At 43.7% G+C, this 10,421-nt stretch overlaps 1 pseudogene across 1 annotated transcript in view; it reads right to left on the bottom strand.

Moving 5' to 3' along the window:
* Positions 1 to 2,671: 2,671 nt before the first annotated feature.
* LOC110503770 (activating signal cointegrator 1 complex subunit 3-like) overlaps positions 2,672 to 10,421 on the bottom strand; it is a 198,517-nt pseudogene continuing 190,767 nt past the window's right edge. Inside the window, exons 36-41 of the transcript XR_016494925.1 lie at positions 8,336 to 8,485; positions 5,407 to 5,556; positions 4,855 to 5,005; positions 3,405 to 3,611; positions 3,134 to 3,309; positions 2,672 to 2,941 (exon numbers count right to left, since the gene is read on the bottom strand). The product of XR_016494925.1 is annotated as an activating signal cointegrator 1 complex subunit 3-like (transcript). The remainder of the gene's footprint in view (positions 2,942 to 3,133; positions 3,310 to 3,404; positions 3,612 to 4,854; positions 5,006 to 5,406; positions 5,557 to 8,335; positions 8,486 to 10,421) is intronic.

Genomic DNA, 10,421 nt, shown 5'->3' with positions numbered 1-10,421 from the left:
GCAACTATCTGTGGGAAAGAGAATAGAAAATACTCGAGCTTATTAAGTCCCCAGGATGGACTTAAAATGATTCCATACAGTTATTAGCCAAACATGACGAAATTCACAGCAACATGTTCACTGTCATTGATGGCCTTAATCGAAAGTAATGTAGCATGCCTCAAGTTAGACAATCTAACGACGTTTTGTGTAAATGGCTACACACAGAGATAGCCTACACTTTGAAAATAACAGAAAAGTTCATCCTTAAGAATCTAAGCTGGGGTTCTACTAAAATAACATTTGGCATTGTTTTAAGATGGTCATACCAAGGATCATTTAGCTATGATTTTGAATTTTAGGACCCCTTTAGGTAGGCCTATAAAAAGAGTATTCACTTACTTGATAAAACATTGAATTTGGCCTTATTGCTATTAGTTTATAGAAACACATTGAATAACATTCATACATGGAAAAAACGATTATCAAAAAGTTAATAAAACATTTTATTTTTAAAGTGTCTGTCCTATATCTGAGAGATTAAAGATCAGGAAATATGTTTTTTTTTAACCCATATTAAAACAAAAATACATTTTGGGCGCTAAACTATTTCCATAAATCTGGTACTGGGCCACCTTCAGATGAGGCTTGTGGGTGTCCTAGAGCAAAACAACATGTATATGTTCATAATAGCCTTACCTTTCTATAGAGGGGTCATATTAGTGTGTAGCCCAAACTGACAATTCAGACCGAAAGCTGGCAGATCAGTGGTAAGACTTCAGACGTGTCCAATGAAGTGATGCTTGTGGGGGTAGTAGAGAAAAACGGAGAACATATTCGTTTTTTAGGCCAAACCGTTCAGATGACAGAGATGTTTTTGTGAGATGTCTCCTGATCTGACAAACACCGCTGTAGCTCGATCACCTTCCACCACAGATGCGGAAGGCCGCCATTGGCAGAAGCAGTAGATTGAGACGCAGCCCATGCCAAAAAAACATCAGATATAAACAGATACCTCTAGCTAGCTTAAGCAGAAGGATTTTGATGGTGATTTGTTCATTATGCTAATTAGATTAGACTATAGTTTTTAACTCGAAAACGTGGATTATCACATTAGGCACTGCTAGACTAATATCCATGACTAACCGTAATGCAGTAGGCTACACTACCAAACAACCTACACCTATAATAAAATACAGGTCTTGCACTGAGGTCTGCACAGCCCACTATTTAGCTATGTGGCCTACTCAGACGAAAATCATCAAATTACATTGGAGTCCCTGTCACACTTTGGCTATAAAGTAACACAATTATATTCGTATTTAATTAAGCTCAAATTTGGGATACCCTGCATACAGACAGAAAAAAAGTAGCCTCTGCTATTTTCTTTCTTATGGTTTAATTCCCATACAATAGGCCTATTAGCATTCTGCAATTCTGAATCCAATAGTGAAGAGGTGGATATATGGCGATCACGTGGTGAACCTGACCGCTACAGGAGAGGAGAGTCCAGCGCAGGGGACGAGGTACAGATCTAAATCATGCTCACCACAAACACTACCAAATACTTGAAACTGTTTGACATGTTTATTTGACCCACGTCTGACTGACAGAGTTGTTCTTTAGGACCACACGGTGTCCATATTCAGATGAAACCATAGCAGAGGAAAAGGGCCCCAGTGACAGACTGTATCCTATAGAAAGGACATGGTGGTGCAACCAGACAGACAGTGTCAGTAGAGAAAGTATTTGCACATGCTATGTAGTTTGAGATGAAATGGTGTGCTTTTTATAATAGGAGGTTTATCGGTAATTATTTGCATGATATGTTTTTTTGGCATTAATAGTAAGTGTAATATATAACATAACAATATATAGATCACTTTCCCAAAGTTGAAAAACCCACAAATAATTTCAAAGACTTTTCAAACCAAACAAAAGTATTTTACAAAAGTCATTATATTCAATCAACAGAGAAGTTACATCTGCTTCGATTGATTGGACAATCCAAAAATCAGAACAAAGACGCAGCTGAATTTTGTCATAAGTTTTGGTTCTAAAATATAGTTGTCAGCTCTCCCAAGAAAATAAACACAGTTACAACATAGTAATGAATGAGACACAGACACCTTTACACATTTACCTCTATGCATTATGGTTCTGTTCTTCTGTTCCTTGTATGACTGTCTACGTCAGTTTGATCAGCTTCTATAGATGAATCTTCCACAAAGAAAGAGGAGAGGAAGAAGAAGGAAAGGAGGAAGCTTAACTTTGCTATACACTAAGGATTGTGGGGGTGGGGGGCAGTACCTGTAGCCCCACAGCACTATTTTATTTTTCTCAATACCCGTTCAAAAGTTGGTGGATTTGGGGAGTTTTAGATAGTAGGCCAATGCCTGGAAATATAATTGACATAATATGACTGGGGAATGATATGATATACTGCAACAAAATAGGTATTCATTGTATTACACAATGTTGATGAGGTAACTTCACAGCCCCGTCTTTCATGAGTATTTCTTTTGACTGACTGATCATTGTACAGGAGGGTCCCATTAGGCCCAATAGTTTCTTATAGCCCATGACCCAGACTCTCCCTCCCTCCCTCCCTCCCTCCCTCCCTCCCTCCCTCCCTCCCTCGCTCCCTACATCCCTGCTTTAAGGCTAACATCCAGTCACACAATTACCACCATCACATCATCGGGGTAAATATCCCAAACATTGGCCTCTAAATACACATGGCCATTGTCTCTTGTCATTTTTAGATGGTCATTGTCACCATGTCACTCATGATGATGTCATCATGTTGATGTATCACTTGACGGACATTCCTCCCATGGCCTCAGTGACTTCACTGTTGACCTGGGCTGCGATGCAGGCAGGGGTCATGTTGAGGTGGAGGTCATAATGCTGGTCCAGACCCAGGTAACTGTCACTCATCAAGCATAGCGTGTAGATACACCTGGAGCGAGAGGAGGGGGTTACCAGGGGAAGTAAGAGTTTGTGGTGGGATAAATATCAATTAATCCAACTATTTTATAAAGCCCTTTCACACTGGCAGCTGTCCCAAGATGCATAAAGTAACCGGGCTTAGACCCAAAATAAAATAAAGTGTTGACCTTTTTCCTATTCTTTTTAACATTCCCGTACGTACTTTCCGGTCATCTCAGGGGTGTAGAAGGCCAGGGAAACGGTGCTGCGGTGTCGGCAGTATCCGATGCGTTTGACGGCCAGTAGCTCTCTGCGCTCCACCTCTCCTAGAACCAGAAACCAGCCCTCATCCTTATTCTTGGGGAACCTGGGGGCCTGGGTCTTACTGTCCTGCTTCCTCTGGAAAACATGACGACAAATCAACTCATAACTAACGTCAATAATGTTTGTGTGGGCTCCTTTATACATGTGTGAGCATGAGTGTGTGTACGTACCCTCTGCTGGCCGGTGTTGATGCGCTGCAGTGAGACCTGCAGGACGTACTCCTGGTCAGCGTGGACGTCCAGCCAGCTTCTTTCGTCTCTGAGCTTTCCCCTGGCCGCAGGGAGGGGGCGCTGTGCCTGCTCCCCACACCCCTCCCACCAACCCTTCACACTCAGACGCACCTCCACCACCGGCAGATGGCTGAGGAACGACCAGGCCTGGAGGAGAGAGGAGAGGGAGGAGGGATAGTAAGAGAGAAACAGAGAGGAGTGCAGGGAAATGAGAGAGGGAGAGAGAGACAAGGAAATGTGTTAGACCGAAGTGCAGAGAGAGAGAAAAGAGGAGGGAGACAAACAAAGAGCCAGAGGTGAAGAGAGAGAGAGTCAGACTTAAGTGAGAGCCTTGTATAAGATGGACATATCTATCTGGTAAGACTGGAGCGTTTGAAGAAAGCTTGATTCATTCAAACACACATAATTCCCATGGTCTTAGGTGCCTCTTAAAGCTTTGTCATGGTGACTTTAACATCTCTGACTCGAATGGAGAAGAAAACACAAATCCAAAAGGGGATAGAGAGCAAGAGAGGTAAGGTAGAGAGAGAGAGTATGGATGATAGGTGTGCGAATGTGTGTGTCTGAGTGTGTGTATGTTTTCCTCCTGAAGACCCTGTCAGTGTCAGGGAGGGACTGGGATGGGAGAAGGAGAAAAGCCTCTCAGATTCACCCAACAAAAGCTATTTATGTAAGGATTACTGTCCCCTGGCGAATCAGACTGGGATGCTGCCACGCATCTAGTTATTTAATTAGCCAGGCCGCAATGCCATGGGGGGAGAGCGTTGAGTGGCTGGGAGGCGGGGGAGCAGGGACACTGATTGGGCAAGGCCGCTGGGCTGGCAGTGGTGCCTGGACGCTCTCATTACAGCTGCAATTAGCACTTAGAATGGTGCTGTAAATCCTTGCATTGGACCGTAATAGGAGATCCTGGAGGTACCTTGGACCGCCGCGACAGACTGATGCTTCTCTGATGCTTCTCACTCTGTGTGTGTGTGTGTGTGTGTGTGTGTGTGTGTGTGTGTGTGTGTGTGTGTGCGTGTGTGTGTGTGTGTGTGTGTGTGTGTGTGTGGTGTGTGTGTGTGTGTGTGTGTGTGTGTGTGTGTGTGTGTGTGTGCGTGCGTGCGTGCGTGCGTGTGTGTGTGTGGGCTGACGTTGGTAGAGTGTATGTAAATGTTGTTTGGTAGTGCTCTGGTAGTGTATTTGAGAACGTTACATGAATAGAGAGATGAGGCCGACACCTTGGAAGTATTTCACGTTATTTCATTGTGGTGGAGGACAATAGAGACGGGAGGGTTCATGGTGAAGAGTATGTACCCCTAGAAAGCCTCTGTTTCTAATGGAAAGTGTCACTTTACACATCCAGTATAACAGTGAGGTGAAGGAACGCAGAATGTTAGAAGGTTATTACCTGGGAGATCTGATGGGGTTGAAGCTCCTCCCCCAAGATGGCAGCGAAGGTGTTCTCCCGTCCCTCGCAGGAGGCAACCAGCTTAGGGAGCCCTTCTATTGGTCTGTGGAAGCCCCTGGCTCCACCCCTCCCTCCCTTGGAGCTCCACCTGCTGCGGGGAACAACAGGGGGCAGATCTAGTCATGTGATTTTAAATCCTAACCACACTTCCTGCTGTGTCGTTGCCACTGGAACCTCTGTCCTCTCTCATCCCTCTATCCCTTTCTCCTTACCATATTTATTGAGTTGGCACAAAATTATTCTTCACTGCAGGACACAGTGTCTCAAATCCACATGGTGTGTATGTAAAAATAATTAAGATTGCCTTGGACACTCACTCTTGAATATCCTCTCTGTCTGTGTGTCTGTGTGTGTGTGTGTGTGTCTGTGTGTGTTAGTGTGTGTGCATGAGCAGCCCTGAGGTTAGCAGAATGTAACCGATGCTGCCAAATGATAAGAATGCTTGCAGAGTTTGGGGGTGGGGGTGGGGGTCAGTAGAGTCATGTTGTCTACCTGAACAGGTAGAGGTGCTGCTGCTCTATGGTAGGTAGGGTCAGTATAGAGGAGTCACAGCCACCTGCCCTGAATGATCATCTGCACCAGGTTACAGATGCTGAGAGCAGTCACCAGCCAGCCCTCGTTGGCTGCTACGTCCAGCATGGCCTGTAGACAGACAGGGAATACTTTAGTTGAAAAATGCGTGCATTTATATGACTATATAACATCCCCCACTGACATCAGTGTGAGATTTACTCACAATAAGTTATGTTAGGATTGAGCCCATTTTGCACACTCAAATTCAGCATGTCTTTACACATTCATGCACATGTTAAACATCTACACAATAAATACAGCCCTCAATTTCTCTAACACCCCCCACACTACTTTTTCGCAGGTTGACGTTTTTTGGGATGAGCCTTGTCCTGGAGGCAGAACTGGGGCAAGCTGACAAGTAAAAATGGGCTATATTGCTTTTTGGTGTTGCTTTTTAAGGTTAGGGATAGGCATTAGGGTTAGCAGTGTTGTTAAGGTTAGGGTTAAGGTTTAAAATCCTATTTTATGACCACTCTGCAGAGCTCGCTCCAGAACAAGATTCATGACGAAAAAACGCTAACCTGCTCCCTCCCTCCCTCATAAGGTTAGAGTTGCCAAGCTCCGATGCATTCTAATAAACTTAAATAATCAGAAAGTAATTCCCAGGCAGTAACTATGACTAAAGAGAACCCTGAGTGCACAGGCGAAGCCCCGGCAGAGTTAATCAAAATGCTAATGCAGTACAAATTAAAGTAGTACTGATTAACATTTCACAGAAGCTGAAGAAGCAAATGGATGGTGACAGAACTACGGCTGACGTCACTGGAGTCCCCGTTAGCTGGGCCATATTCATTAGGCACCAAACGCAAGAAAACGGACTGAAACTTCAGGCCAAAAAGAGACGCTTGATTTCATTTTCCGTTTGGCTCTAATGAATACGATACCCTCGCCACATGAGGAAAAAGGCTCTGTTAGCCTGTGGACGAGCAACGGACAATCACTACCAGACACACACACAGTCAGCGCTTCGCAGATCATCCCCCCACACATACAGTACAAAGGCAGCAACAATGGGTTACAGAACCAGATCCTACAGGCAGACATGGACCAAATCTCTCCCAGGCATGGCCAATCACCAGCAGACCTGGGATCTGGTGGCCAGGGCACTTGGTGGGCAGGCCTGGTTGTTAGGAGCAATCCCTGACAAGGCTCTTTTTACGAGGAGCTACAACTCATCTGCACACCTCAACAGCCTCCTGAATGACAGGGCCTCCTGCCGGTCAGGATCCACATTATGTGTGTGTGTATTCTAAGATTGTGTGTGTGTGTATTGTGTGTGTACTGGAACTATCAGCAGTAAGTGTGTGTGTGGTGGTTAGGTTAGTGGCAGACAGTGCAGTCTGTCTTGTTAAAGTCCCTGTGAGGTCCTGTGGTCAAACCTGACTGTCTTCCTCATCACGCTCAACACTTTCACGCTAGGAAGCCAGAAACCCAAAATAGACACAGTATTTGCCTTTGTCTTTTAAAAAGGCTGAAATGATCAACAACAGTAAAAACATATACAGATTTATTATCACACTGAAATGGAAATAGTTTGAACACAAGTCAACAATGACCATTTAGATTATTTGAAAACCTTGTCAGGCTTTCGGTTTACCAGTCTCCTGGCATCTGATGCACTCTATGACACCTCTATGGCACCTCTATGGCACCTCTATGTCATGTCTAAATCCAGGGCTCTAAAAAGCAACCATTTGGCGGCAACATGCTCCTGGATATCGTGCTGTGGAGCTAACATTTTATTTTGAGAGCACCAGTATAACCAGGAAAACAAATCACCCAGATAATAATGGTTGTAATGATATGCTTCACTGCGCAGTTGTTTCTGAGTGCCCTACCGTAGAGTCATTCAATCCAAAGTAAAGAATGTCCAAGAATATTCAAGTATGCATCACTAACTTGTATTTTTCCTTCAACTTTGTGAAGACGTGACGGCATGGGAATGCCCGTGTCCACCACTTCCTGTAGCCAGTTAGCGACGCCGAAACAGTCACTTCTAAAGACTTTCCCACACAACTTTCCAAATTAAATGTTAACTGCAAAGTAGACTTACCTGGAATAATGATATATCTTGATGATTTGTACCAATCGAGTGGTCCTTTATTTGGCGAACTCTATTACACACGCAGTGCACAAACCCCACCTGCCAAACACTTTGTCATTTAAATGATAGGTTTTTGTATCAACATTTTAGATTTTGACAATAAGCAAATGTCTTACAGGGTTAAATATTAGTTATATACCACAACATGTGCCCCAAAAGTAGCTGGAATTCATCTAGGCCCAATATGCTATATCTCAATCAATTAAAACATATACATATTTTGGTGCTCCAAGATTTTATGTTGTGCTCCTAACTTTTTTAAAGTTGGGAGCACCAGTGCTACCAATAAAAACATACATTTAGAGCCCTGTCTATATCTTCTCTATGTCATCCCTATGTCACCTCTACTGCACTCTGTCCTGACCATGCTACAAAGTGGCTCCAAGCACTAAGCAGAAACTGCCTCTCTGTGTCTTTAGACAAGCCTTCCATTTCCCATATTGAATGAACAGGGAAGAGCTTTCTTCCACCCAGAACATCTAAGTACTGGTGCTCTGACTGACACATGGCAATGTGCTCAGGGTCTGAATCCCAGGGCCGAGAGAGGATCCATTCTGGGATGTATGAAAGCAAGCTGTTCTTTTTGATGGGAACAAAAGGACAGAGAGAAAACAGAGGAAGTATGTCAGAGATGCACTTTTCAGAAAGGAGCAGGGTGGTGGATGTCCCCAGAGGGATGCAGTGTGTGGTACAGTACATAAACCTACACAGCAGATCTTGCACACCACATAGTCAGCCACTAACCTGACAGATGCGTATGGCGTTGTCCAGCACGGTCTTGGTGTCGGTGCCGTAGTCGGAGCAGGGCAGCTGTGCGCGGCTGAAATGGGCCTGCAGTAGCAGGTGGGTCTTGATGTGGGCGCTGTCGGGCAGCTCCCCGTACTCCTCAGCATCCTGGAGAAGAGAGGGAGGGAGGGGAGAAAGGGAGGGAAGGGGGAGAGGGAGGAAGGGAGGGGGAGGAGAGGGCGAGAAGAGAGAGGGGGATATAAAGAGAAAGCGAGAAGGAGAGAGATCAAAGTCAGCGAGTGGGAAGTTAGTTCCCTGCTGTGGTTAGATCCTTTGTTTCAGTCATCTCTGTTAAAACAGCTGCATCAGGATCACTGGCTCCCCTCTCCCAAGAGAGCTGTCCCCCCAAAATATATTTAAGAGCAAAACCTCTCAGCGAATGAAGAAACCTTAAGTTACAACTGTCCACACCTGCTCATAAAATCCTATGAACAGTCAGCAACTACACAGCAATTTCCCACAATATAAAGTTGTATTTTTTAATACAATGTGCAGTGGTGGTTCCCTTTCATATTGTTAGACTCTGTGCTAAACTGTGAATGGATGATGTTGAACAACCAAAACACTCATGTCTAAATGTCTACCCACATCTCTATTCTTCATTTCTCATAGGATATGTATAGGCTATATAAAACCATTTGGTCTAATATAAAACCATTTGGTCTAACATAAGACCATTTGATCTAACATAAAACCATTGGGTCTAGTATAAAACCATTGGGTCTAGTATAAAACCATTGGGTCTAGTATAAAACCATTGGGTCTAGTATAAAACCATTTGGTCTAGTATAAAACCATTGGGTCTAATATAAAACCATTTGGTCTAACATAAAACCATTTGGTCTAACATAAGACCATTTGATCTAACATAAAACCATTGGGTCTAGTATAAAACCATTGGGTCTAGTATAAAACCATTGGGTCTAGTATAAAACCATTGGGTCTAGTATAAAACCATTTGGTCTAGTATAAAACCATTTGGTCTAGTATAAAACCATTGGGTCTAATATAAAACCATTGGGTCTAATATAAAACCATTGGGTCTAGTATAAAACCATTGGGTCTAATATAAAACCATTTGGTCTAACATAAAACCATTTGGTCTAACATAAGACCATTTGATCTAACATAAAACCATTGGGTCTAGTATAAAACCATTGGGTCTAGTATAAAACCATTGGGTCTAGTATAAAACCATTGGGTCTAGTATAAAACCATTGGGTCTAGTATAAAACCATTGGGTCTAATATAAAACCATTGGGTCTAGTATAAAACCATTGGGTCTAATATAAAACCATTGGGTCTAGTATAAAACCATTTGGTCTAGTATAAAACCATTTGGCTAGTATAAAACCATTTGGTCTAACATGAAACCATTTGGTCTAATATAAAACCATGATGCCCTATCAATCGGGCTGTGTTTAGTGCTGACGTGGTGTTCTGTGTTGAGGCTTGTTTGTGGGGTTTCAGAGGACACAGATGCATGGACACGCATGGCTCTTTTTCTGCGTTTCTCTAACTCAATGCAGTACGTTAAGTTTCCCCAACGTATTTCCATCAACAGAGGACCAGCGGAGACATTTGTCATTGGGCCTACCCTGCTCTGGACTGTTAAGCTGACATCCATCAGCAGAGAGATGCAGTGTTAGAAAAGAGGGGGATTGAGGAACAGAGGGAACGATGAGGGGAAAAACGGGATTGATATGGTTTAGTGTCTGCATGCAGATGTGCAGGGGATAAAGACAATAGATCTTTATACAGAGATCCTCATAACACACTAACTGCTAATTTCCCTACTCACTCCATCCAGCAATCCATCCCTGCCTCCCTCCATCCATCCATCTCTCCTGCACACTTTCTCTTTAGTTACATTTACAGACAGGGAGGGAGGGAAAGGGGGAGGCTGATATTGGAAAGAGCAGGAGAGACAGACAGAGAGACAGACAGAGAGACAGACAGGGGGAAGAGCAACATACTTTTTTCACATACTCTCAGTTTGTGTGTGTGTATATAGTAGGTCACTTGTGAACTTTAAGAAGAGGCA

The sequence above is a fragment of the Oncorhynchus mykiss genome, chromosome 3, assembly GCF_057628025.1.
Source record: "Oncorhynchus mykiss isolate SJ-2025 chromosome 3, ASM5762802v1, whole genome shotgun sequence".
NCBI lineage: Eukaryota > Metazoa > Chordata > Actinopteri > Salmoniformes > Salmonidae > Oncorhynchus > Oncorhynchus mykiss.
Note: the sequence above shows the minus strand (reverse complement) of the source record. Positions and strands in the feature narration are given on the sequence as shown.